The sequence below is a fragment of the Solenopsis invicta genome, chromosome 6, assembly GCF_016802725.1.
Source record: "Solenopsis invicta isolate M01_SB chromosome 6, UNIL_Sinv_3.0, whole genome shotgun sequence".
NCBI lineage: Eukaryota > Metazoa > Arthropoda > Insecta > Hymenoptera > Formicidae > Solenopsis > Solenopsis invicta.
Window position 1 is genome coordinate 19,981,788 of NC_052669.1, and position 27,924 is coordinate 20,009,711.

Here is a 27,924-nt window from a genome sequence, read left to right on the forward strand (position 1 = left end):
AATATTATTTAAATACAAAGAAATGTAAAAATACAAAATTATATACTCAAGGTAATACTATGTCTATTTACTTAGAAGTAAATATATGGTTTTAAGAAAACTTTATTAAAAAAATTTTTCTCAGCATAGAAATTTCTTTTTTTCTTTCTATCTTTTTTTCTTTCTATCTCTTTCTTTTTTTGTATAATTATTTTGTTTGATTGCTCCGCTATTGTACAGCGTTTCAGAAAATGTGTGCTTACTGTTTTAGCGCTTGAGAGGATGCTTACCTAAAGCGCTCGATAAATATTGATCTCTCTCTTTCTTTTTCTCTTCCTCCTTCTCTCTTTCTAGACGACAGCGAGAAAAAATCGATTGCATTACATGTTCCGTGCCAACGATCGCATTCAGTGCATATATAAGTGCACTGAAACTATAAATTCACGCCGCTTATTCACTCGATCTCGTAAAGGCGCCGTCGTAAAATCTCACTTACGAAAGCACGAAAGCTCATGCGAATGCGAATCGAGATGCCTCGCGTCGTTCGTTTTAGTGTCGCGCGATGCTCGAATTGATTCGCGTCGAATGCGAATTCGTACACGTATCCCGATTCCGTGACTGCTTGTTTGATTGCTCACGTCCTATCGTTTTTATAGTTTGCTGAACGCGCGCGACATTTTACGATCAATTTGCAATCTCGGGGACGACCGCCATTGTTAAAACGACTCGATATCGATCGTCGTCTCTCGATCGTCTGGAATCGAGGTGACCGAAATAAATCCCTTTCGCGATGTAAATATACACGTGCCGTCTGCAAAGTGATCGTCCACGCGATCGCGAATAGTACATGTTCTCTGGCAATTTGGTTGGAAATTCGATACTATGTATCGATACGTTTCATGTGATCAGTGCCTTTCGAAAATCTCTACAATAAGTTTAAAATCCAGCAACTATCTACCAGCTACTTTACATTCAATTTTTGGATTTGCTGGAAGAAAATCCATTCTAAATGGATTTTCTTCCAGCTCGATAAAAAATTAATTTTAAAAAGCAGCTACATATACATTTACCAAAAAATTATTGAGAAAAAATTCGTCATTGATGAGGAACGTCGTAAGTTTAAGATACGCCCAGAAGAAAAATATATTATTTATTTAAAAAGAAAATGGAACTTTTTACACAAGTTAACCAATCATAAATAGGGAATATAAAATAAATAGAGAATATAAAAATATTATTTCACCTTTAAAGAGAATCACGATTTATTTCTAAAAAAACAATTTATTTTTCATTTTTGTAAAAGATATGCTGTAGCGTCTCGTTCACGAAAGGATATAATACTTCTTTGTGAAAGATATATTTGGTGTGAAATGCAATGAACGCTACCGCGTTTCTAAGATTACAACTAGGTGTTTTATGTGACTAATTTAAAAAAAATGTATTGTTTTACACATACGCACAGAATGCTAAATAATAGGAGGAGCACTTGTTGGACCCCAAACGTCTCTTCGTTTTCAACTTAGCCATTTGGATATGATAAGCCTCAGCTTTGAGACCCACTCTATATACGTAGCTTTCTTTGGCACCCGCACCATTACTGGATAATCTCATTCCAACGACCATTTTGGCCAAATGGTACCGAAGGGGGACAACGGTATGCTCTTTTCCGGAATAGCGGGCCGCACCCTAAAAACCGAGTGCCCCTCTTCTCTCGTCGAAATAGCGAGGATGATCCGCCGAGATGCCTACGGTCGGCATACAGTTCGAAAGGGGCCAGGGATAAACGTAATTTCATTTAAATAAAAATCGCCGATATATCTACAGCATTTCGCCGTGTAAGAAGGAAATCTTCAGAAAAGCTCGTATCTCCTTTTGTTCTCGCGCGTTGCGTGTTTATCGCGAATCGTAAAATTTTTAAGCGATTTTTGATCAATGAATTAGATGAGAAAGCAGAACTAACAAAGAAAATTCTCGAACGATCGATATCGCAAGCCGTCACGCGAAACCAGTAGATTAATACGTTAATGCTTGCGCGCGAGAAACTAAAATTGATGGAAGTTTGAAAATTATTTTCGAACAATATTAATTTGTTCAAGTTGCTGAAAGCGGTTAGAGATAACCGTCGCGCAGAACTCTTCAAATTTCATTGCACTTCGTACAGATAAGAGAGGGAATGGCTCGAGCGATACGGCGCTTCTCCGCTTCTCACAATCGCGCGTAAACGTACAATCATGGTAGCTTGTCTGTCATCGTCTTTCTTTTCTGTCGCCGAAGCGATCGTGCGCGATACCGGACCGTGCGGTAAGGGCTTTGCATCAAAATGGATGCGGATAAGCCTGTAACGGGCGGAGGAGTAAAGAGCAAATTATCCATTGACGACGAAGGTGGCAAGGGGAAGGGGGTGGGGGGCGGGGAAGTCTTCTTCCTCCGGTCAATTATTCCGGATGAGGCCCTAAGGGCACTCCCGAAACGAGTTTCGGTCTCCTTTCTCCACGCTCGCATCGAAAGGAGTGCCGATATCGGAGGCTCCTCTTTTCTGTCGTCTCCTTGCTCGATCGAGGCTGGTTAAAGCTAAATGACTGCCGAGATACCGATCGTTAACATTGATTTTAACAATGTCGCAGAATTCATTTTACAACCGCGAACTTCGACAATCGATCATCTCATGCCTACCGCCTAAAATCGTACAATTAATTTTAGTTTGAAGAAATTTAAACTCGTCGGAATGAAAATATAAATATGACTGGATATTATTTTATGTTTCTATATTATACAATAAAATTTCAATATCAGCGATCAATTAGTAATAAACGAAAAGCTATTTGTCCTATCTAGTTCTCAATTATTTATTCAAAAATTATTCTCGCCATGACAGGAAATATATATCAAACAATGATCTTGAGTTCTCAGATAACATGTTAAAATTTTACGGACCCGATACCCGACTGTTTTACCCGGATACAATATTGCGTGCGTGAAATTGGTTGATGGTTCGATTGTTGTTTTATTTACTGCACGTCTATTCGGTATCTACGGCTCATAAAGCGACACGTCGAGTGCGAAAGCTCGGACGATTGCTTGACGCGTGATCGAGCGCTGTGTTATTGTTTAATGATCCGTGCGCCGTTTAAGATCGCTATTGAATTCGAACTTTAGTCTGCCCGATAAAGCTGATTTACGGCGCTCTTGTAATAATTGCATCGCTAAACGGATCGCAACGTGTGCCAATTGAGAATAGAACTAAAAGCAGAGAGGAATACAGCACGCGTGTTGTAAACAGCATTACGTCGAAATCGAAATAAACTATTGAGAGTGAATGCCGAATTAGTTAGTTGTACAGTAGTTATCTCGAATTACAAACGTGAGTCTCGAAAATAGATTCTCTCTTTACGTGGCAAATGCAGTTTCTAGTGCGATTGAGTCGTTTGGAATGCGGTTCGCATCGTTCTCAAAATGGGGATGCTATTGCATTTGTCGTGCGACAAATTTTTCAATCGTGTTAATTGACTGCAGAATAAAAGATTCTATAACTTCTGTATTCTGCAATTAATCAACACGCTTGAAAAATTTGTCGCACGACAAATGTAGTAGTGTTCTAAACACTCAGAAAAAAATTGTGTTTTAATTGATGAAATTGATTCTTTAACTGGATTTTTTTTTAAGTTGAAATAAAAATTTATCTAACTTTGACAAATGACGTTATTAACCTTTTTAAAAGTAAATTGATTATTTGTTTAATTTAAACAAATAATTCAAAGAAAGTACTGGCGGAAATGTAAGAAATAATTTAGTCGGTCTGGTTTAAAAAATTGATTTCTTTCTGATTAAAAAAAAAAAGATTTGCATTGCACTGAATTATTTCTTTAATTCTAACGAAAGGACCAACTAAAAAATTTCTTCAATTCAAAGAAACTTTTCTTTAACTATATAGCAATACACAAATTTTTTAAATCAAATATTTTTTACTCAAAGAAACCTTTCTCTGGGTGAATGTCTTGAATAAAGCCCAAAGCCTGTTCTATAATACGTATATCGGTGTTGTAAACCACAAGTCGTAAGAAATGACTAATCACGGTCGAACGTGAGAATACTCAACTGTGATTGATCAATTTCAACGACTTACGGCTTACAATATCGATATACGTCATATAATAGAACGTACTTTAAATGTCTCGAATAAAATTCGCTCCAAGACGAACGTCAGAATTCTTAAATACGGTATGAAGAGACGTTTCTGGCCGGTTGCAGTTGAATGAAAACAGCATGAATTAATTCGAGAACGGGGAAAGAGGGTCGATACAATAATGAGGTGTCTCATTGTTCTTTCAACGATACTTGTGTCGACGCCATTGTTGCGTTAAAAAATCGGCAGAACTTTTCTCAAAGGAGTTCGAACTCTCTCTTTTTCACGCCGTGAGGAAAAGTCCCATTATTCGTTTTATAAAAGCCGCGTCGCGCCTCCGGTTCGCCGTCGGTTACAAGACTTACAAGGCTCGTGATCAATAACAAGTGATCAGCGCGAATAATAGGCGTCCGTCATATACTTTCTATCGATCTTATCGCGGTATAATACTGCTGCACCGCAGCAACGCGTAACGTCATTGTAATGCGACCTGTAAATAATGACTAGTACCTGACTGATACCAGATTGGACAATGGTCGATCGGCGTGACATCTTGTTTCGTCGTTGTTGATCGCTATCGCAGTGATATTCTCGTTGAAAACCAACCTCGTTGAGATCAAGTAGAAGAGCCAGACGGAACTCAAGATGATAGTTTATCAAGGAAAAAAGATTTGCTAAAATAACAACTATTGTAAGAACTTGCCTGATTCAGCAGATCTGCAGCTACAATGTACGAATAACCAGTTTTGCATGTTAAAGTAGTAAAGTGTTAGCTGAATAAAATGAACGATTATAACTTATCATAGTTGTTAAAATAGCACAGCAAATTTGTTAATGCAATCGAATAAATGGATTATAATTTTCTTTAACAAAATATACTTGTTCCATTAACAATTTTCATTGTAGCAAAGATTGCTCTTAATTGCTCTAACAATTCATTTATTGCTTTTAACATAATTTCTTTGTTGAACTTCATTGAGAGAGAGAGAGAGAGAGAGAGAGAGAGAATATCTTACAATGAAAAGAATTTTACTTAAAACAAAAGAATTATTTATTCGGCAGGCTCCAATAGTTTATTTATTTACAGTTGCGTTAAAAAATTTTTAGTTGAAATATTTAAGTAAATAAAATGAAATAATTTTTATTCAAGTAATTTTTTCTTACAGTTCTAGAAAATATTTATTGTTAAACTATTTTAATTTTCAAGATAATCCGATTTTTTAATTCAAGAAAACAATTAAATTGAGCTTAACAATATTATTAATTTATTTGTAAAATCATTATTTAAATGCAAAAAATGTAAAAATACAAAATTATATACGTAAAAATAAATATTTTTACTTAAACGGAGAAAACAAATGCTTGCATCAAAATATATGGTTTTAAGAAAATAAATTTTTTTATTAAAAAAAAAAGGTTTTAGTGTATCAGATCTTCGTGATAAATGTCGAACTCGCGGGGCAAGCTATATTATAGCTTTGCTAAATCACCCACTCCATCTTTTCTATGATACTTCTCGCTCGTACATCAGTTGTTTTCTTCCTCAATTATCTTTAACAAGTGTTACACGGTTAATTAAATTAATACACAATAACGTGTGCGTCGATCGCGTTGACGAGCGAGAGAAAGCCGCGTTTAGCTAAAGAGCTTATTCGCTTTCGAGTCATTTGGGTCTGGCATGATGAAGTATCGTGTACGTAAACCACGTCGGAGTTATCACCTTCTTGCCCGCTCGCCACAAATTCTGCATACTGCGAGAACGGTCGGCGTTTTTGCGCGCGTGTACGCGCGCCGCCGTTTCGCGGGCGCGATTAGCGCTTTTTCTCGGCCACGGCGTTGCGTCGTCGCGCCGGGTCGTAGTTACAACTGGTTCGCGACTGCAGCCGATGCAATTTCGCGGCGACGCGTAAATCGACCCTGCGTTCCCCGAAGAGAGGATCGGACCACCGTGGAATCCGCAGCCGTTTAGCAAGCGCACGATGTCGTTTATATCGGCGTCGCCGACCGCGAACACGACATAAATCCTCGTCCTGCTTTTCCGCTTAATGCCAGCCGGCCGCCAGCTTGCGGGCAGATGCACATCGTTCGTTGCACGCGTGCATCGCTAATAACCACCGATGTTGCTAGGACGAGCGGAGAGGAGCGGAGAGGAGAGGAGAGGAGAGGAGAGGAAAGGAGTGGAGTGGTAAAGAGGTGCTAAGAGAGAGAAGAGACGAACTCGTGCAAGCGAGCGTGAATGAAGCTCATACATGCGTGCATATAATGTACACTTTTTGCAAAGATTATCGATATTTATAAGAAGAGGAAGCAGTAGAACAATTTTAAATATATAGATTTTTCAATTGTATAATTTAAGTTGCGATTCGTACTTCTCTTGGATTTATTTTTCAGATTACAATTTGATTTTACATCATCTATACGAATTTTTCAGTGATATTAAAATAGAAATTACGACACGTCACGTTCGAACTTTCGCTAAATTGATTTTCAATAATGGACTAACGCGTCTGTAAGTGGCGCTTTATTCCGAAGATGATTTACATACATCTAGCCTTGCGCTCTAGAAAATAACGAGTCCATCTTTTCGTTTTATCGTTCGCCGATCGTTCACCGATTGTCCCGCGGTTGATCTCTCCAATCAACCCAAATGTCGTTGCGATGACACGTTCTTTAAATATTGCACATGAAATTTGATGGGTTGCATTTATAGCGCGGCGCTGCGGCTAGACGTTTATAGTGGTGTCTCTGGATTTACGAGAGGCTTTCGCGCGGAACCGACCGGGATAAAAATAATCCAAGGGCCCCCGTCGTAAAAATCGGCGTGCTCAATCTCGCTCGATCAAATTGTCGATATTGTATTCTCGTATCCTATCGGTCGCGGCGTCGTCATAATGCGGCGCCAGTCCTCCAGGAGCGTGCGCCATTAATTCTCGAGAGACGTGTACCGTAGTATTTCACGATCTAAAGTACGTTGCGCAAGGCATTGACATAACGTGTGTGATAACAACGCTGGCACAGATTGACGCCTGAAAGCATCGGGCGACAGGGAGCAGCAGCGCGGCCGGCCTTAATTAAAATAAATGCTTTTATCGAACCAGTTTCGCTACGATCGCCGGTCGTTGCCTTAATTTACGGCCCGGTCCGTCCGGAGAGATTTTCGTCGGGTATCAAACGGGAAGTCGTATCGTTCGAGCTGCCCGTCTATGAGAGAAAAGTTGCTCCTACCGGCTGAACCGCATCTCAAATGATTTCCATATGCAATATCCAGATGCATTCCCGGATGTTTACTTACTCGCCCCTACTCGGAAAATAATGCACCGTGCGAATTTTCAACGTTGTTGCAGATGGAATTCTCATATGCAAGTGCTCTACGTTTTGTTTTAAATATATTAATTTTCATGGTTATATTATTAACATGTAGCTTCGGTATAATTTCGACATCGCGTAAAAATTACTTATTTACATTAGATTTGAATTTTAAAAACGTTATTAATAACTTTAGTTATTAATAAACTTTATTTTGCTAGGTCCAGAAATAATTATATTACGTAATTTTAATGAAATGATAGATGAAACCTTTTACTCGATATGACTTTTTTTTTTTTACAAAGCAGAAGATTGAGCGCGGTGCACAACGGAATGGAACCAACGATCAAACGAAATTTAAAATCGTAATGAAACTCTTAATTGCTTGTTAATGGAAACGTTCTCTCCATACGGTTGTCGGATTTTCGCGCGATCGACCGTGTCTGATGTTTTTCTCGTCGGCCAGCACGTTAATCGACCGTATTACAATTTTATGGCGCGACTCTGCTTTGAAGACAGCCGCAGCTGCGGTCCGTCGAGAGATCGAATTCGCATTCGCGGCCTGCATATGTCGCGTATGAACCGTCGAGATATGCGGTGGTGTGGCGTGGTGGCCCTTTGATCAGGATTGTCAAGAGGCACGCCGAGGGAACGTCGTGCGGAGGAAATCGATCTTTACCACCGTGCAGGGCCTCCCTCGCAGCCTTCCACCTTCAGCTTTGATGCCTTTTTGCCTCAGTCAATTAGTTGTAATAATTGCATCTTTGAGATTCAAATTAGGAGACACTACTTCATTACATAAATTCCCTTTCCTCAATTTTTATGTTGATGTGACGCGTTAGTTTTTCTCAATGTTACGCAGAAACAAAAAAATTAGTATCAAATCAACAATTCATTGTTGCATATATGAACAAGAAGATAAAATCTTCTTGAAAGAATTTATAATTCTTAAACAGATAATTTGCTAACGTGAAGAAATTTTAATCGTTTCTTTATGTTAGTAAATCATGTCTGTTTAAGATTATCAAATTCTTTTAAAATTTTTTATTTTTGCTTATGTATGAATAAATTGTTGATTCGATACTAATTTTTTTTCTCTTTGCCTTTTAATGTGACTACTGTTATCTATCTAAAGCTATGTATTAACTATGATTTATTTAAAAACGATAAAGAATGTTGTAGAGTAGAAATAAGTATGTAAGAAGGAAATCCAAAGAGCAATTATAAATAACATTGCATCGTGTATGTGTAGAGCTTGCACGAAGCTAGGACGGAACGGATGACGAATAAACTTCATCGATCGCGGGATAATAAAGCGGGTTTAAAGATCTATGTGCACAGGCAAGTGTTAGTTGCAACATTGAAATCCCTTAACGGCAGGTCTTAAAGAATGGTTTAGTAGGTGGTACGTGACTGGTGTATAAATTGCTGTGTTTATTTTCCCGATTGTTACTTTACAACGGGAGCCATTGTGCTGCATTGGAAAGTGTTAAAATGCATTGCGACATCTTCGCGCCCGATTGAAACTTATCGAACATCTAGACCATCGTAAATATCAATAAATTAATATATTGTAACGAGATTAATTTAGAAAATTTCATTTTTTTAAATCTTTTATTGACGCAATTTTTGCAAATTTTATTTTGTAAAAGATCAGTATTATTAAAGGATTTCTCCAATTTAGGCAAATTAATTTTTTAGATACATATCATCTAATTGAATTTTGACACAAATGTGTCGCGCGCTTATAGCACGAGAGCGAAGAATTTTGTTGATTTCGATATTCCTCTTTCTCCCGTGAGAAACAAGCGGCTTCCCCTATCATAGTTTCGTTCATTCACCCCTGCAAAGGGGAACATCCCCATTGTTTGGAAACCACTGCCGTATAACAGAGAGCAAACATATGCAAAACCAACATTCCAGCTTTTTATTTGCATGGCACACTAGTCGCGCAATAAATGCATTTACATATCACGGTAACGGGATATTAAACCCCTCTCGCTTAGATAAACACAAAATTTATACTTGCGTTTTCCGGGAAACATTGAAAAAAAAAATTTGTTCTTTATTATTTTGAAGGGAATTAAAAGTTTCCCTTTTAATATTACACAGCAGGATTAAACGAGCGGAGTAAACTGGAGCGAGGTAAAATTTCTCCCGCGAGAAAGAAATCATCTCCCCTGCTCGTTTGTTAAAGCCGAGAAATGATCGGCGACGAGCGCGATTATTCGCATTATTAATCCTGCGAATTAATCCTGTCGTCCGTTAATAGCTCGTTTCGCGCGTACAGGATTGCCTTCGCGATTTCGGGCGAGCGGCAGCAAGGAGCGGTGCGGGATTAACGGAGCTCGCCGCTCTCATGAATCGTAATTACTAATTAGACACGGACCGGCGAGCTTGCGGTGGTGGCGGTGCGAGCAGCGAATCCGTCGGGACGTCGCTCGCCGAATGAAGTTACGCGAAAGCACTCCCGTGGAAACTACGTCCTATGTTTGGCACTGAGAATGAGAAAGAGAGAGAGAGAGAGAGAATCCAGCTGATCTATTGTTTCCCTCCCTCTTATTCCCTTCCTCTCGTCGTCTTCTATCTTGCATTCCCGTCTCGGGATATTCCTCGGAAATGATCGCGCGCCCGGAATTTGTTTGGTGTTAATGCACAAGAGTGCAAACTGCGTGCAATCGTGGAATGAGTCGCGAGTAATTATCATACTCCAGTAATATTTAGCGAGATCAACTATTTATTGTGTATTAAGGACTATAATGTTGTAAAGTAAAAATAAAATAATAATATACTGAAGATTAAAGGTTAAAATAAATTTCTGGAAATTAAAAAAACAGGAAAAAGTGCGATTTTTAAAACATTTTTTATTCAAAATTACGGGCATACATCACTTAACATATACAATTAAACGTTAAATTAAAATTCTGTAAATGATAAGCCTAAATTGTTAATAATGTTCCATTGATACAAACAGACATAAAAGAGTTGGGCAATCATATTAGCTATTATATATAACGTAATATTATCACAAGTAACAACGTATTGTTTATCGTCGTCATTACTTTGTCCATAATCTCCGTTGCACTTATGAGAAAGCAGTTTAATATATATTATACTCCTAGGAGAATTGTACTAAGATACATGTAATCGAGGTTTGTAGAGTCCTGCGAGAGATCGTTATCGGGCGTTAATGGCACGCAAAGTTTCGTCTAAGTAATCTCGTGGTAGGCGACGAGACCGCAGATTGCAATTAAAGTTAAGATCGCAACCACAGTTGATCAATAAACAGCAAACTTTAACTTCTTGGCTGCGTAAGAGAGGTTTTTGAAATCCTCTTACGGCAATCCCTTTCGAGATGTTTTCCATATCTTCGATGAAAATTTTTAAAATTTTGTTTGATAAAATAAAATAATTTTTTTTTGCTTTTGCAGTTTTTGCAAAAACCATTCGAGAATCAAACACAGTTACACTTGGTAAACACGATTGTCGTCCTGTGATAGCTGTCGTCATTAAGATTGCAATGAATCCGTAATGAATAACGTCGATCTATTAAATTAATACGTCACAAATGCATTAAGAAATAACCGCGGGACATCGCAGGTTACATTTGCCGCATTGTTATCGCAATTACCTCCATTCTACGTTTCACAAAGAGCTCGAGTGGAACAGTATCGCGATGCGGAACGTCAATCCGACGTATTACGGTCCCTTACAACGCGGAGGGATTATTCTCGCAGCGCGAAACGGGCGAGCTCGAGGGGCTGTCGAGCGTCACGAGAGTGGCGTTCTGGTTAATTTGGCGAGTCACCGCGGATGTGGATAATCCTGATAACAATGCTCTCGCGATTCCACCAGCGTAGCACAGAGAAGAGACGTCGGTGGTCGCTTATCCGCAAACGGCAGTTAGGCAGTTAGCAAAGAAGAAAAGAGAGAGAGAGAGAGAGACGGAGAAGGAGAAGAGAAAGGGAATCGAGAGACGAAAGGGAGAAGGAGTAGGTTGGCGTCTCTGTAATTTGTAACGTCGGCCATTCGAGCGTGTAACTCTGTAATGACGAGTAACGATCCCGCCGCGAGTGCGCCAGCTGATTGCGTGGCGCAGCTGCATGACGCGCGGCAGGTTACTCTGTGCTCGTACCTTAGGTACCTCGGGTACCTTAGGGCGATCAGGTATGCGCATATCCGCGCGATCGTCCGTCGAGAAAAGAACAAGAGAGAAACCCTTGGTCCCAGAATGGTACCTGCCGATCCTCGAATTACTACGAAGGAACCTGACGTCGCGAATAGCTCCTAAGCTAAGATTGATAGGTCGATGGAGAGCTACTCTGATATTAAATCCCGCAAGAAATAATAGAAATTATAAAAAAGTAGAATACGAGAAGTGTAGGCGCGAGGCGCAGAATAGGTACGGGAAGAAGTGGATTACAAGGGTAGAATGTAGAAAATGAGCGAGAGAGATAATCAAGATCGTCAGAGTGAAACGAGATGCACGAATTAATTTGATACACGATTTCGAATCGGATTGCAATCGAAACGGAGAGAGCAATCGAGCCAATGGCGATAAAGCGAAGAAAGATGCGGGAGATGCTGTGGGAGGTTCGATTAATTTAATGTAACTGAATCCGTTCGCGTTGCGCATGCACATCGCTCGAATTGGCGCTGCGCGAGCCGTATATTACCGCGATGTGGCATTTTCATTTGTCGAATTGCTTCGCGTTTCCCGCGCGCAATAATATTCGCTAGCGGTCGATATTATTGTTGGCGCACCTATTGTGTTACGACGTACACAATACTTAATAGGGATAATGAGATACGCCTGAATTAGTTGCCGCGTAATCCAGTCGCGGTTCGAGCTCAGTCGCCTAACCGAGGCCTGAATCGGCCGATTCCCTCTGTATAGGCGGAACGTAATCTATAGTATAGACAGAGAGAAAATTCAATTAATCAAGCTGCATCCCGCCCTTAATGCACCATCGTCGGTGGGCATTAACGCGGCGCTAAACTAAATTCTCCTTTCCGGTCGCGTCATCGGAGTAATGGCAAAGTGTAAACGAGGTATTGTCATTCCGTTAGCAAGTTACGCGCCAGTAACGGTATCGCCTGTAAAGCCTGCATTTCCGAGAAATCCTCCGCGCGAGAGACATTTTTCCTTCCACCATTTGACGACGGTGCGTCTTGCGATCGGAAATAATAAATAGATAAATGATATGTCTGTGCTTTGTAAGAACATCAGGTGGAGATACATCCGTTTTACCAACCACGGTAGCAGCGGAACACTTTTGGTAGAGAGCCGTAATTTCGTCGAGCGGAAACAATACGTATCTGTTAGGGTGTAACACATATATATAGTCCTCCTCTTTGTCTCTCGTCTCGAAATGGTTAGTCTATTTTCAACGGTGAGCATCATTGACCGCGAGTACCAATGGCCCCGTAACAATTGAGAATACGCTCGGCACGATACCGTCGTAGTGAAGCTAGTCGTGTGATCATCCAGAGTGTCACCGATGGACCACACCGATGGTCCGACAAGCGCCAAGGGCACTCGGTGGGCGCTTTTTCCAGTCGCGTTTAAAAGGCTTATCGAATCGCAGCGACGAACCAGCGACCAGTTTTCGAGGCACGTAACGCTTTTTTTCCGATCTGGGCTCTCTCGATCGTCGTCGGCGGCGGCGGCGGCGGCAGCAACTCGCCTCGAACAGACGGATAAATATTCAAGCGGAGCAGTCCGCCCGGTGGTGCACGCGTGGGAGGTAACCCACGCGGCTCTCTCACGCATCCGTATGCATTCGGGCTCTCGTATCTGCGTGTATGTACATACGACGAGCGTAAGCGCGATCGGAGAGCGAGCGTGGAAAATTGTTCCCGATAAATTTGCCCGCGGCATGGGCGGCCGGTCGTCGTCGTCGTTGTCGTTGTTGTTGTTCAAACGCTACTCGTTGAATGTTTTTTCCCCCGGGGATGGAGAGCGCGCGAACGGCGACGGCAACGTCCCGGGATGCGTTTCTCGCGCATCTCGGGAAATTCGCATGGTATGCGTAAAAATCGGAATTGCGCCCCGTCGACCTCCCACGCGCGATAAATCCGCACACGATTCGCGCCAATCTCCTCTTTTTTTTTTTATTTTTAATTTCACGCGAACGAATATCTCGAACGAGCGAAATATACCGAGACACGGTATCCCGCAAATCGGGATTTCGCAAGGCGTCTTATGAACCCTTTATCGGTGAATTTATTGCCATCCGGAGAATAAAGGAGTGGCGCGGTCTTAAGGTCTCTCCCTGGACATAAGTTTCATGAAATAATTTCGCAAATGGAATCTCTCGATATTAATCTTTGTATTTAGAAACTAAAGTTGCGTGAATGGTCATAAGTTTCGGTGTAAATTACGAAATTATAACGTGTAGCAATGAAAAAAAATAATTAGAAATGAATCTTTCGCTCTTAAATGTTTTACTTATTGAGAGAGATACGCTGAGAGAGAAAAGATTTCTTATTTAAACAAACATGTTATCAGTACCATTAAAATAACTATTTTATATCAAACTGGTAATATTTACCGTTTGATGTAAATTATTCGAATACTAATAACATATTTATTTGAATTGAGTAATATTTTATATCGATGTAGGAATAGCGTATATTAACTTCTCAACATAAAAACAAATTATTTGACATTGCTTCATCTAATTGAATCCGCAATTATCTGCGTGCGTAAGGATCGCTTCTAAATTAGAATTGAAGTCGATGCCATCGTGATACGATGTAATAAGATTATATAAAAAACACAATATAGATTCAGGACCATGATTTATACAACAAATTAAATGCTGAAATAATATTTTATATGTAATTTTTATATACAGTTTCCAATTCATTCAAACAGCGCGTCGTTATCTTCGGTTTCAAACACAGCTCTTGAAATAAACTAGAACAGTATGTGTCACATAATTAAATTGAAAATCAATTTTAATAATACCGATGCTAGCTGTCAACTTTAAAATCCCTCTCGCCCGAGGGAAATGAAAAATCTGATGCGAAAGATGTTATCTCAGCCAGGATGATCCTCTTGGCCCATCTTCCATTTAATTTGTTAGATAAAAAAGCCTAGCTGCGCTCAAGTTTTATTTTACTTCAACAGACTGAAGAGTGACGATGGCGCAAGAGTTCAAAGTACCAACGGTACGGTACGGTACGGTACATCGGTATACACCTAATTTCGTATCACGCGGTGTTCTTTCGAGGATATATTCGAGAGTTATAATTATCTCCGGCAAAAAAAGCAATTCCGCGGGAGGGAGAGCTATCGGGAGAGGCTGTCGCGCGAAGTGCCACGTGCACGCCGGCGTGTGTACAAGGGTCGCGTGATAATATCTCTTCATACATTATGCAGCTTTCCGGATAGCAATACGCGGCGCACGTTGCGCGATGAGGTCGCCGGCTTAACGTTATCGGACGGCCGCGACGATGGCTGAATATTGCCTCGCGAACGGGCCTCGTGGCTGTCAACCGGAAGCTTTCGCGGTTACAAATCTGATTTTCATTGCCGACGATGAGAACTCGCCGCGCATAAATCTTGCGCCACAATCGGCCGGAGACTATGAATAGCCGCGGTTATACGCGCGGCCTAACACGCCCTACCTCGTAAACAACGCGCGTTTGCGATTATTATATCTCATTACGATATGCGGGAGGAGTGTTTGCTTTATTTCTGAGATTTCGCGAAATAATGTGGTAATAAATATGTCTCGCGAACGGAATTTCGTGAAGAGAGATGATAAAACCGCGGGCGAATAAAATTAATGGATAAATTGTTATTCGAGTTGAAAAGTATTTAACAATTGAGCTTAGGCTGCATTTTGTATATAATTTAAAAGAACTTGAATCTTTCTACGTCTTCCGTGCGAGTGTCCTAGTCAATTTTGTGATATTCCTTCTTCCGATTCAATCTAAGAGTTGTTTTCGAAATCGAAAGTAACGGCACACAGTTTGAAAAAATATCAAAAATTTTATATAAAATGTATCACAAAGAATATTATATCAGCGCCAAGATTCTGCCACACAGAAAAAAAATTAGAATCAAATCAACAATTCACTGTTTCATATATAAGCAAGAATATAAAATCTTGGAAGAATTTGTAATCTTAAGCAGACATAATTTTTTGCTAGCTTAAAAAATTTTATTTTATTTACATAAATTATGTCCGTTTAAGATTACAAATTCTTCCAAGAAAATTTTATATTCTTGCTCATATATGAAACAATGAATTGTTGATTTGATAATAATTCTTTTTGCTGCGTATGACTGTATGTAAAACTATCTCGTCTTTAATTAAATTATAAAAGTTATTTTTCCAAACTATCAATTAAAAAATGCGAAGCTAAGGAACTAGCTACTTTGTAATCTCGCGCAATCATTAATACTCAGCAATTATATCGCTCGTCGAGTCGTTCTTTCAAGCGTGATAAGTTCATCAGGGGCGAGCAAAAACGATGCACGTGGCAATTACGGTCATGTGTTGCACCTCCATGTTTAATTGCGGGGTCGTACTTAATTACCGACTGAAGAAGGCGATTAATCCGATCGCTGGGGTCGTTCTCTTGCCCGTCCAACGTGGAATAACACGCGGAATGCCGCTGCTCGTCGAGTGCACCCGGTTTAATCCGGCGCGGCGCGCGGTTTCGTTAGATCTCAGGGAGAGAACGCGAAGGGAGAGAGAGAGAAAGAAAATTCCATCCCCCGTCCAACCCGGAGGAGAACGAATTTATAACCGACCTGGATAGAAGCTGATGGCGAGGCGGACTCTGTCAACAGCGCAATGACTCACGGACCGTCGAGTTCGCCTATCGGCCTCGCCTAGAATTATAGCGAGCGCTCGACTATATGATTCAGTTGGTAATTACGTTCCACGATGCGCGCAACGAATCCGAAATAGATTTTCCGGAACGCGGAGAAACGCGCCGCGCTTTCTCGCGGGCAAGAAGTGTCCTTAAAAGAGCCCGCCGACGGATGTCGAACGAAACGACGAGGAAGAGTACGCCGGATATTTTTCGTCAAACGCAAACTTACGCATTTTCTCGTATTTACACGTTAATTCACTTTAACTGCCTCCATTTGCATAATGCAACGCCGCATGTCGCGCTCATTCGCCGAACGTTGACCAAAGCCATTGTCGCTTGTAAGTTAGCGAGCGCCGACAATCACCGGTAATCATTCGCTGATGCATGACACTTCAAACCGGCCGCGGTTGTCGCTGTAACGGGTGTCTACAAGGACCGCGCTTGACCTCTCGTAGTTCATTCATGGCAAAGCCGGTTGCGCTGCAGTTTTTGAATAACGATGCGGAAGGCGACGATGCGAATTAACTCGCGCTGTCTGCTGCGTCACATATCCTTTAGGCGTGGTAGCCATAATTGATAAGCATTGAAACCGCGCAGGATAATACAGTGAAAATAGTAAGATTAAAAAATTAGTTGATCATTAACCCTTAACTACATACACACCGATACTAGCGCGGAATAATTGTACCTCACCACGTATAATTACGCAAATATATTCTCGTGTGGTACATTTATTTATTTATTACTTGGTTATTTAAAAAAAAATGAGAGAAAAAATACACTGAGAGAAAAAATTATTAAATTTTAATAAATACTTGTTTGAACGGTTGCAATGAAATATTTGCTTACAATACATATTTACTCAATAAAAAAATAATAATTAAATTAAATTAGTGCTTCTTGCACCAAATAAACATTTATGTACATTTAGTAAATATTTCATTGCAACTATTCAAACAAATACCTTAATAGGTTATTTTAATAAATTTAATTCATTTTTCTGTCAGTGTAAAATTAATGTTGTCAAAAATCTTTATTTTTGTTGCTCAGACTCTTACAAATTTTATTTTTTTGTTATATTTGTAATGATTATCTTTCGGCTTTAGAATGTTTAATAATCACATCAGATCAAAAAAGCCTGTTACAATTTCACGTAAAAAATGAAAAAAGTGCATTTGAAGCACTGAGAACGAATAGAAATTATTAATTAAGTTCTAAAACTTGTGAAATATTTAAAATGCTAATTTCTTGTATGCATTTGTTTCTTAAACCAATTCAATAACGATACAAATTTTATTTTTTGTTACATTTATAATAAATGATAATCTTTCAGCTTCAGAATGTGTTTAATAATTACATGTGAAAGAAACATCAACTTTTTAAAATTTCATTTCCATTAAAACTCTTATCAAAATTTGGGGTGGTACAAAACTAACTTCGCGAGTGTACTTGTGTATGTCAGATTTGATCCAGGTAAGACCACGTATGAGGCCACATATTAATAATTTTTAACGTTAATTTTTATAAAATGTAATCACGTGCGAAAGTCATAACAACTTGGAGCACCTTTGATCGCGTTGGACCGAGAGTCACGTTTTTCGATCTTCGAAAGTTTCGAGTTTCGAAAGTTTGAAATTAGCACAGCACCATAAGAAGCGCCAAGAGAATCCGCGATGCAGTTTCAATATTTTATTCAAACATTCCGCCCTCGAGTGCCTCGACTCGTCTCGTCATCTCGGAGAGCGCGCCTTCTAAAACCGTCGATTCATCGACCGATCGGGATCGCGTTTATCAAGGCGAAGTTGAAAGTCACGAGAGGGTATGGGCAGCGATTATTCTCGCCCACCCTTCGTTTCGCGTTCCACCCTGTGCATCGGGCGAAAGGTATTCGGCATTCGTGAGAGTGGCACATCCGGCCGGAAGTAGTTATCGTTCGGAGATCGGGCCGAGTGTTTTTCCAAGCGTGCCGCTTCCCCTCTCGCGATATTATATGTCTCGCCGTCGCGCAACGTCGCCGTGCCTTTTTTCACCTCTTCTCTCGCGAGGGTCGTTAAGCCCGGAGACTGACGTGTCCTCGTGGCCTTCGCTTTTTCGAGTCCTGTTTGCCGACCCGGTTGTCCAGCATGCGATGGCAGGAGATACAGAAGACTTAAAGCGAGTTGAGATAAGTGCTGTTGAAATAAACGCGTGTGTACATAAAAAATATTCTCGATTATTGCATGGGAAATTTTAAGTATCATTTCTTAAAGCTTGTTATTATTCCATAGGACTTCACATATTTTAATTATTTAAAGTTTACTTTATATCATTATTGAATGATGTAAGAACAAAAAAAAAACAACGCACTGTGAGAAAAGGATTGGATTTTAAATATTTCACGAGTTTTTCAGAATTTAATCAACAATTTTTCATTTGATTCTCAATGCTTCAAACGTATTTTTTTCATTCTTTACGTCGCAATTGCAACAGGTTTCTTATCATGCATTTGTATTTCACTCTTTCTTTAATTTTTTCGAGAACATTCTTGAGTGATTGAATTCGTTTGCATTTCAAATGCAGATTTTTCATCCACATTTACGCAGCCGCGGATCGAGTCAGTCGCGAAAATCGGTAATTATGCACCTGCATTCTGTCGCTGGTTCCCACCGACAGAGAAATTCGTTCTCACGGAGGCGACTCGTTCCCCTCGGCTTCCTTCGTCCCGTCATCAGTGGCAAGACTTTTGACCCAGAACGAGGAGTAGCAGCCGAGAAAGAGAGAGAAAGAGAGAGACACGTCCCGAGCTTGGGCACGAGGAAGCGGTAAATATAACGTCGTTTCAGCGGCGCGTGAAGTGTCCGGAGCGAGCGGGTGCCATCGTACGCAACCAGAAATAGTGGCCGAGCTGTGTGCAGGTGCATTCTGCGAGCGATGCGCCTGTTTACGCGGTTTCGACGCTCTCTCGCCTCGTCCTCGTTGCCCTCGAATTATCGGCGCGATGTATTTTCTCGTGACAAGACGGGGAGCTATTATGAACTGTTTATTATGAACTCTCGTGGTGTACGAGCAAAAGCGCATATATGTGTATAAGAGAGGGTGAGAGAGAAAGAGAGAGAGAGTCGATTATTTTCAGTTGAATAAAATTAATAAGATTAATTGAAGCAAAATTTAGATAAATTTAATAGTAAAATGATTTAATCATATAGAAAGCATCACATTAATTAACTAATTAATTAATTAATTAAAAATGGTAATATTAATATTTCAAATAAACTATTGTATGTACAAATGAAGGTTGTGTGAATAAGATTACATTTTTATTTAATAACATAGTTTGTTTACTCGATTTATTACTAAAAATTAAATTTTTCATACATTAAGAAAAATCTTAAATTTTTTTGTAAGTACTTTAAGTATTCAAGATAGTTTATCGTGATTGTCTGTTTAGCTATTTTATGCATAAATAAATTTATACACAAAATTTTACAGATCTCTGCATTGCAATGAAATTTTATATAAATCCTCTTCAATATTTAAATTAAAAAATTCAAATTTTTTAAATTATTTTGTTATTAATTATATTTTCATTAGCATACGACTACTTTTTATTGAAATAATTTCGGATGGAAAATTGTCGCTAAATTTTTTCTATTACTTTCAAATGCAATATAAAATAATCTTGATTTTTTAATAATTTTCTTAAATGTTTTGAGAAATGTCCTATACATCCTTAATTACACAAATGAATGCAATAGAAATAACATATTGACTATTGCGTTCATACATGATTATTTTCTCGTAATTAGTGAACTGTTAATGAACTAGTTTTTTGCAACTGAGTGCATTGTACGACTCTTTTTTCAAAGGGCGACTGTTGACTGCACATTTATTAAATTCGAGCTAAATGGGAATCGCGAAATTGCTTATTCCGATTGAATCTGTGTATTATCTCAATCTCAATAGAATTTAGAAACAGCCCTGTCTGTTGGATCGAAGAGCTTTCCAGCAATCTCTTTCGGAGTTATTCAGCCCTTCGAAAAAAAGCTTCCGAGCTCATCTGTATAACTCGGCGCATTATAATTTCCATAATTCGAGCATTTTCGTGAAGTGCGCGATCGCAGGTGTGCATCTCGCTTTTGCCTGTCGATCGAATCGGGGAGAAGCGATGAAAAAGGCAGCTGCGATATGGATAAACGCACGAAAGGGAGGAAACCGTGAGAGAAGGGCGGGATATGTGCCGTTCCCTTTGTAGCGAAGAGTGAAAGCCGTGGGGCGTTTTTTAACGTTCCGCGTTTTATTGCGCGATCCGCGCTTGCAAAGCGCCGCCGCCACCCTCAGAACGCGGATTCGCACGAAATGTGCATTAAGGGCGCATCCCTCTCCCATCTCTCGCTCTTAGCCTGCGCGTTTTCCGCTTGGTAAAACCGCGAATGTCATACCCGCTGAGAGGGAAAATGTGGATTTTAATAAACGGAATGGAAGCGCACTCGCTGAGAAGATCGTTCGTCGAGCACGCCGAACGATCAGCGCTCCCTCCGTTTAAATTCGAGAGTAAAGTAAGGGTAGATGGAGTAGCACGAGGCTCGATCGATGCGACTACCTCTTTTCACTGTTATCACATGACCAATGAATCGCAAATACGATATTTAACGATGGGATATGTTCGTCCATGTTTTGCGGAGAATAACATCAAAAGCAAGTCCAGTAATCAGTGTCGAATAAAAGCGAGATTCAAATTCGTTTGATAATTTCGCTTCCATGCGTTTTTTTTTTTTTTTTTGTAAAATTTGCGATGATATTAAAAATATGATATTTTACAAAAAAAAAATACTGGCAGATCTAATATCTTTTTATATACGAATCCGCGCGCGATATAATCGCGGAGAAAAAAAGCACATTCGAGGATTAATCTGCAACGTAGGGAACATATGCTTTCACATCGTCGCGATCGTACCAGCAGCGTCGGGGGTCAAAGGTTTCGCGCTCGTATAAGCCGATCATTTCATTTTTCGCGACCAGCCGGATGAGATCACGTCGTCGCCGAGGGGGAGACTTGTCTGAAATATTTCGAGACCGTAAGATCGCGCATCTCACGGGAATTTTATGGGATTTCGGTGCGCACATCCCTAGGTGCGCGCGAAACCCCGTTTGTCGGCCATTCGACATTCCGGCTTACGGCTCGTTCATAAGTAAACGCGTACAAATGGACAGTGAGGACAAAATCCGATTCCCGAGCACGGGAATTTAATAATTCCCGAGGTTTTGCACGGGGGATGGCAAATTGCGTCGATGTCCACGACAGGTGCTTCCGTGAGTGACTGCGTAGAGAATCGATGCCGTTGTCTTCACATAACATTAATCAGTGATGCAATTTATAATATTTTTAAAAGATAAGCAAATTAAAAAGTATATAAATACAAATGCTTCGATACTTGAAAAATATCTCAGATGCAAATCAGATACTTCAAATTACATTTTATAATAATAATAATATGCACCAAATGTATTAAATGAATGTTCATTAGTATTAGTGACATATAACGATTTGTCCGCAATTGTCTAATTAAAACTACAGAATATGAAACGTGATTAAACACACAATGCCAATTTAGAACGACGCAGAGCTACATCATGTAGTTTTTTATTATCACACTTTTTTTAATAAAAGATTCTAGAAACGTAACGGTTCGTGACAAACTTACACATTATATAAATGTGAGACATAAATAAAATTTCTACGAGTATCTGTAAAATTTATATGAAATAATATTAAATAATTAATAATTAAATTTATATTATTAATTCATTAATGTGCTAAAAGTAGGAGGATATCAAAGAATTATTCAATCAAACTCATAATTATAGACTAAAAGAAAGAACGGGTATTTTTTGTACATCGCATGTACCATCGCTCTCTTTTTCAGTATCCAATAACTCGTTATCCGGTTAATTCGAAAACTTCATTCGTTTTTACTAATCAAAAATTCGTTTAACAGACCAAATGCTTCAGAGATATCATCACTTAATGTATCTGAAAAATAGTTCAGATATTGTATTTTAGAGTATTCAGATACAGATACAAATAATACAAATACTCCGATTTGAATGTCAGACAAAATGTATCTCACTACCTAATACATTTATTGACATTAATGTTTGACTTTTTTTGGCTTTATTAATGCCTGCAACAGTTATTAATAATTCCTTAATGAACGATGTTGATACCGTTCTTTAAAGTGTGATATTTTAAATTTCATATAATTTCCAGATTATAATTTACTAAGGGAATAAATTTTAATGTCTATTATTGACATTTTGCCCGATGTAACGAACAGCTTGAAAAATCTTATACAAACAGTACTAATTGGTATATAGAACTTACGTTTAGATAGTACGATAACACTTTGGAAAATGTATGTGCATTTTGCGAGAAGGCTATTACCGATATAACGCGGATAAATATTTTTAATTGCATACTCTATCTCAACTCATTAGAATATTTTCCCGCGTTTTCGCGCGAAGATATCACATACGATAACTCGAGTGTTGAAAATAATCGCGCCTTCTCCCAGCGTTCTCGTTAGCGAGCTGCTGCACCACGAGCGATTCGCGGCGACACATTGCGAGCCGACGTGGCGTGCTCTCTCTCTCTCTCTTTCTCTCTCTCTCGGAGAAGGAATATAATGTTACATTGCGAAGACGAAGGGACCCCGACACTCGCTAATGCATGTGCACATCCGACACCGACGGCTTCGTTCGAGGAATATATTCGCATGGCGGGTGTACCGTTACCAGCTGCAAACTGCAGCACCTCGGCCTTGTCGTGGATTACGTTATGCGGAGCGCGAACAGGAAGAAGGAGCGCGCCACGATTCCTTTCCTTCGGTAAATCGCACCCTCGCCCTGTCATCAGAGTCCTCTCGCTCGTCGAAAATTTACGATTGACCCTTGCACCCCTAAAAACCGACTCGCAATAAAGTACTTTCTATTACGCTTTCTGAAAGTAATTATCCCTTACAAATTGTTGGACAGTTAAAATTGCACTTTTTTCTTCTTCTTTTTTTTATTAAAATATTTCTCGTTACCTGAAATTCGAGGAGAGATTTTTCATTCAAGAAATATTTAATCAAAGTTATTTTCTCCCCCTTTCTTCACTTATCTTCCAATTAACCAGATTAATTAAACGACGTTTTCTTATTAAATTAGGTCTACTTAAGAGGATTTTAATTTGTAATTTAATCTAACTTGCAACATGTGCGGGTTGAGCGAGCAACGTAAGCGGCTCATCCCGAATAACAGCTGCTCTCGAATTGTCGCATCAGCCTTTCGCGACTACGCGATGTATCGTCGCTACGCGTTATCAACCAACACTTTTGCCAGAGCGGTGATTTTATTTTTCTTTCCCCGAGTCTCCGCTCCTCTACCGTCGTTTTTACTCCCGCTGAGAATGACAGGCACGATAAGCGCGAAATAACTCGTTCCGGCCTGCGTCGCGGCGTTTCCCGACCGTCGTCGTCGGAAGACGTTACGTCGCAATTTTTACGACACGCGCGTAAAAGCGACTCTCGTCGGTCGTCAAATTAGGTTTCCCGTACGGGAGAGCACGTCCTGTTCGTCGACGACGATGACGATGATGACGACGATGACGACGACAATATTGACGAAACGTTAAATTCTGTTTTAATTAGCGCAGAGCGCGACAACTTCCGAGATTGCTAGATCCCTCGCTGTTTTGCCAGGTTATCTCATCTTTCTCTCTCTTTTTTTTCTCTCTCCGTCCCTTTCTCGGTTACGACTTAACGATCTAGCAATTGAGCGAAGTTACACGAGGGCGAATGGCGCCGCTGAAAAAGAGGATAAACGGCGTGGCTAAGTGCCGCTGCACGTTTCGCGCGGGGCTGCTGCCTTTCAGATGCATTCGCGCGCGGCTTTTACCGCGGGAAAAAAGGTCGAGCAACATTTGTGGAAGAGATTTGAAAAGCTCGGAATTCTCTCCCCGCAATTCATCACGATTGACGCAACTACGACTTCCGCGTAGAAACGAGCGGTATTTCTTTTTTTTTTCCTCTCGACGCACCGGATCACGCTTCAGCTCGCCGTAAATTATATATTTCTCGAGCGAGACTTCGAATGCAATTAAACTTTGTAAACACAATTATGGCGTGGAAAAAAAGTCATAGGATATATCGTAGGAGAAATTTGTTTGCGTTAATAAGAAGATTGATTGAGCTGCAATCTCGTGGCGCGAAGAGTGACGTCTACACATAAAGCGGGTCGCGTTTTAGACATTGAAGATCGCTCGCTTGCTCTTCCCCGAGGCGATGGGCAGGAAAATTAATTACCGGACTTCCACGATCCTCTTTGTTGGGGCTCGAGAGGGGCTTTCGTCGAACATCAACAAATCGGTAAATCACGGCGGGCGAGCGTCGACTTCTAGCCGGCGGGCGGCGGCGCGCGTACCGGGTGCAACGATCATTGGAAGCGCCAGCGGCAGGACCAGGCGGTCCAGGCTTAGCGCAGTGGCTGTATGCAGAAATACCGAGGCGCGTGACTCTAAGTGCTCCGTAATAGACTTTTCGGAAACGGGCGATTTTAGAATTTCAGCGAGGGTGATTCACCCACCCTCCGTGCCGCGTGAGAATGCGAAGGAAGAGGGTCAGCGAGATTCTCTCGCGCTCCCATACGGACGCAGCTGTCGTGCGACGGGTATGCGTGTGTCTTGCACGAAAGATGCGTATATCGGGTGTCCGATTCTCTTTCGTCTCACTTAAGCTCGACAAAGTCGTCCCTTTCGGATGAGTTTCGGGTAAATTGTCGTTGCTGTGTAATGTATTCGAGATTTGCAACATGTTTACGTGAAATATTAAGAAAAGATTCTTCGAACGTAAACGATACGTAATGTCTCTCTGATTTAGGAAAGTTTATTTTAACCCTCCGTGATTCAGTTGCACTAAGAGAAAAATTACGTTTAAGTTGATAAAATTATTTCTTGGTTTTTTTTAAGTTGAAATAAAAATACCTTTAAAGAAAATAAAAATTTATTTGATTTCAAGAAATAACATTATTAACTTTTTTTTAAGTACATAAATTATTTGTTTAATTTAAGCAAATGATTTTTTTAATTTAAAGAAAGTTCCGACAGAAATGTAAAAAATAATTTAGTTGTTTTAAAAATATATATATTTCTTTTTCATTTAAAGAAAGAAATTTGCCTTGCACAGCCAAATTATTTCTTTGATTCTAAGAAGCAATCAAAAATTTTTTTCAAATAAATAAATTATTTGTTCAAATTACTTGCTTAATTTGAACAAAGAATTTTTTAATAGAAGATACTAATAGAAATGCAAGAGATAATTTTGTTGTTCTGGTTTTAAAAACATATTTCTTTCATTTAAAAAAAGATTTGCATTGCGCAGCCAAACTATTTCTTTAATTCTAACGAAAGTAACAATCAACAAAGTTTTTCAAATAAAACAAAAATTTTTTTTAGCATACAGTAATATACAAATTTTTCTGATTCAAATAAATATTTTTTAATTCGAAGAAACTTTTCTCTGAGTGCAGAGTGATTTGAAGATCCAGGCGAATTTTCAATTTTGAATCATTCTCAAATTCGGACACGTACAAAAAGAAGTGAAAAACGTTTCCAGTCAAACAATTATAAAATCGTATCTTCCAAAATATATTAGAAGAGTGTATTAGATTTTTTTCAGTCTCTAGAGAGTCCTGCAAAAACCTAATGCCTGATAGTATTTCAAAATCACTATCAGGCATCAGTAACCTAGTTAAACTAGAAAATTAACAAAAAAAAATATTGAAGATTACGAAGGGTTAACTTAAACTTAAAACGTTCGTCTGTCGAAATTTATTCGACATTAGAAATTCGTCGACAGTCGACACCGAGTATGGAGAGCGTCTCACGTATACATAGCAATGGGACTTCCTGGTTCTCAGAGCAATACGCGCACGCATTCGCGGACGAATGTGAACACGCACGCACGTAAGCACGCCCGCGCAGCATCTTCCTCGCTACGAGCGCGCGCCACGGAAGATCAAAGTCACCCGTGCTAGATATTTCATCGCGGACGTCTGAGCGGCTGCCAAGAGCTCGAAATGCGACGGTCTGAGAGGATTTGCGAGCGGAAGCGAGAGAGACCGAGAGCAGCAAAAACATCGTCGTCGAGCGGATCCGCGTGAGCGGCGAGGCTGCGCGGCGACGCGACGCTCCGCGTCGCGACGTGTCCCGATCTATCGTCGCAATCGGCAGCTATCATTAATTCGACTCTGTAAGGAACGTGATGCGATAAAGTTGCTCTGAAAATATACAGACGTCCTTCAAATCCACATGGTACAGAAACGCTCTGGCAATATATAACCGACTCACGTAAACAAAAAGACAGCTTTTAAGTTTCTGAAAGATATCTTGCCATGTCTCGAAATGTCTTACATTATTTTTCGGAAAGTTTCGGAAGGACCGAAGAATAACTTATGCAGCATTTTGTGAAATCTTTTCAGATATCTGTGGAGGTGTCTTGAAGATATTTTTTTACGAATCTAAAACACACGTTATGTGGCAAGTATCTTAAAAATATATTTTAGGATGTCTTTTAGAATCTTCTTGATCATATTTTTTAGACAGTGAAGATATTTTTAATAAGACATCTTTCAGACATCCACAATACCTCGATGTATTCTGGGGATTCATGAAACGTTTATTAAAGATTTATTCTAGTTGAATGATCTTTTATTTTAATTGAATAACCTTTTCTCAACGGATACTTGTCTCCGAAAATAATGTCCAAGTCAGGGAATCAGATAGCAAATTTATATCGAGCAAGACCAGCGAATGTGAGAATTTTGCTTCCCTCATATCTTTCAATCATTTCTTTGTAAATGTTCTCACGCAATGCGATACATTTTCCGCAGGACATAAACTCCTCATTTTATGCCCATCTAATTCCATTCTAGCGCGCGGTTAACGTTCGTTATATTTATCCTGTCAAATTAATCATTATTCTATTGAACTCCGCGGTTGTGAATTATTCGGCCGACTTGTTAACTCACACCGGGTGCCAGAATCAACGGTCGATATCCCAGTCGACGGACGGGCGAGATGAAATATGAATATTGAAGTCGCAATGCACGCGCGCGAGCTCGAGGTACAAAACGAAAATCACGGCTCTTGCGCAACGCCGCGTTCTCCGGTCTTCGAACTTTCCGTCTCGCGCGACACGCTGTCCGCCGCGACAGCCCGCGGTTTCTCGGATACGCGCGCGCGAAAGCGAAGCATCTCGAACGAATCTCCCTCGTTCGTGTGGGATTTATGTGCGCGTGCCTAACGGATCCATCTAATCGTTTATCAGTCGCGCGCGAATGTTAAATCGAGGCTCGGTTCGGTTTCAATCGGGCAGGCGCGATTACGTTGTTAAGGCGAAATGGAAAGTGTGTAAAGAATGTGAATGATGTTTCTCTCGGGATGAGAGAGTCAAGAGTTTCGATTGATAAACGCGAATTAATTATTTCTATTATTTTTGCAATCGTGAATTGCGTTGGAAATGAAAATGAAAATGTGCATATTGTAAAATGTGTGCAGTTCCAAATCGTCTCAAAATCAGAAAAACATCTTGCTATATTGGGATTGGATTATGTACACAAAAAAAAATTAATTTTGAATCAGCAATTCATTGTTTCATATGCTATGT

The 27,924-nt window shown here is 39.9% G+C and overlaps 1 protein-coding gene across 6 annotated transcripts in view; it reads left to right on the forward strand.

Moving 5' to 3' along the window:
- The window catches only part of LOC105204096, a 272,220-nt gene that overhangs the window by 91,004 nt on the left and 153,292 nt on the right, over nt 1–27,924 (forward strand). The window lies entirely within an intron of this gene.